Genomic DNA, 2,282 nt, shown 5'->3' with positions numbered 1-2,282 from the left:
GAAATGATTTATTGTGGTCTCATTTTTTATATCACAAAAAAATGGCATTTTAACATGGGTGTGTGCACTTTTTATATCTACTGTATTTCCCTCCTGCAGGACGACACTTCAGTGAAGCAAACAAAAGGGTTGGGGACTGAACTGTGGTATGCCAGTCGTTCTTACTGAAAACCTGATACTGTGATACCTGTCAGCTTGCCTGTGTATACAATGTTTCCTGCTGGTAACTCTCTCTCTCTCTCTCTGTCTCTCTCTCTCTCTCTCTCTCTCTGTCTCTCTCTCTCTGTCTCTCTCGTGTGTCTCTTTCTCTCTGTCTCTCTCTGTCTCTCTCTCTGCCTTTGCTTGCCAGTAAAGACAAACAGGACAGCCTACTGTAGGCTCATGTTTGTTAGGATATGACATTAAACAATGCAAATTTGAAAAAAAGAACTTCTCTATGGGAAATTGTAGTATACCAGAATGTATTTATTTACTGGATAATACTAGACTTCTGAACTCTGCTTGTTGTCATACAATATTTGTGAAAAGATGAAGAAATTAAGTAGCACCATGTTTATAAAGTAGGCTACAGATCTAGAAGTGTAGTAATATGAACAAACATCTTATACTTATCTGCTAGGGGACAGACTGCAGTCAAGAAGGTGGTTCTCTCTGGGCGAGTCATCTCTATTGAACTTTGGATGGGTTGGCCTCTGTGGCTTCCCTAAATGCAGAAAACCTGACAGCATTATTTATGGAAGTGGAGACTGTATTCTTGCTCCTCACTGGTTAAAGGAAAACTCTGTCCTCTCCTGTAGTTTAATTCAATCTTTAGGTTTCTTTTCTCCCTGCAGCATGGTTCCATCATTATATAGGTACCAGAAACTTGCTAGTACTTTTTAAAACTTCTATTTCCTTGCACTGGAGTCAAAGGAAGAGAAAGCCCACCTACTTTTTTTAAGCTCAGCTTTGTCAGAAACACAGCAGCTGATATAAAAAAAAGACATAAAGGTGTGGAACTGATTTCCATTGTTTTTATTGCAGAGAGGAGGCGAACTCCCCTTTCATATCAAAACGAAGCAATTAGATCAAACGGGTTTAAAGGCAATTGTCAACTCTTCTGACAAATTTACATAAGCAGCAACACAGTATTGAAATGCAAAGCTTTAAATGGTGGTTATGTATAATAGTTTATATTCTAAGATAACTTAAATGTAGTATCAAAGATTTCTGTGACATTTAGATAAAAGTCCAAAAATTTTTTTTCTGTCAAGTACCAACACATTTACCTTTTCAAGCCCCCCCTCCCCCCCGCCCCCCAACACAGGACAGAACTGCAGAAAGAGAGAGAATTGGCAACTCTATCGACTAGATGCAATGATAATGTTCATAAAGCAGTGTTTAACACTTTTTTTTTGTGACATCCTTCCAGAGGTTGATACATATCTGGTACATGTAGATCCATAGTAAGAGATTGACATTGACTTTGAGTCAGTCCTTACATTATTAGAGTGAATGAGCATTTTGTAGTCCACAAAGGAAATGTGACCATTGATGACAACCATAATATACAGCTGAATTTATTTTAATGTACGTTTACTGTGTGCTTTTGCATTAAAAACATTAAGAAAAGGAAATCAGAAGTACTTAACTGTGTATAAATGCGCGCGCACACACACACACACACACACACACACACACACACACACACACACACACGCGCGCGCGCACGTGCATTTAAATACAGTACTGCATCCTACATATAGTAGTCCACTTGCTACATACAATTTATAGACAAACACGTCCATACACACACAGATGTATATATAGATATAATCAAAGGAAGGACACTGAGCAAACTCAGATCTATAATATATAACATTAAGTATCCTGTTTTTTTGCTTATTTTCTCGAGTTATTTATAGCACTTTGTCTACTGTATAGTTTTCTAGTTAGTTTCACTGTGTGTGAGGTATTAACTGGAAATTGTCCACTTTTATTAAGCATCTGTTGGGTTGTTTGATTCTGATAACTTGTTTGCAGTTAAAAGCTTTCTCTAGAGGCTCATTTAGCTGTTTAAAACTTTCATTTAAAGGGGCACTATCTCGTTTCTGAAAGCAGCTGCTTGCCTGAGTACTTCGTTTACATTTTAGTGCTATGAAGTCACATGTTCACATAGAGGCAGTATTTTCAGAGAAGCTAGTTAGCATATAGTAGGTCAGATTTCACAAACTTCAGTGGGGGAGGGTAGAAGTGGTAAGAGTTTACACTTTGTCCTTTAGTATTTTCCTTCCCCCACCCAT

At 37.9% G+C, this 2,282-nt stretch overlaps 1 non-coding gene across 1 annotated transcript; it reads left to right on the top strand.

Annotated features, from left to right (window-relative positions):
• Positions 1 to 604: 604 nt before the first annotated feature.
• Positions 605 to 767, top strand: LOC122797418. The gene has a single exon (XR_006364133.1). It is a non-coding gene; the product is annotated as a U1 spliceosomal RNA (small nuclear RNA).
• Positions 768 to 2,282: the final 1,515 nt, after the last annotated feature.

The sequence above is a fragment of the Protopterus annectens genome, chromosome 3.part0 (genome assembly GCF_019279795.1).
Source record: "Protopterus annectens isolate FY-2018-M chromosome 3.part0, PAN1.0, whole genome shotgun sequence".
In the NCBI taxonomy this organism is placed as follows: domain Eukaryota; kingdom Metazoa; phylum Chordata; order Ceratodontiformes; family Protopteridae; genus Protopterus; species Protopterus annectens.
The sequence above is the reverse complement of the archived record's forward strand: the minus strand, read 5'-3'. Positions and strand labels throughout refer to the sequence as shown.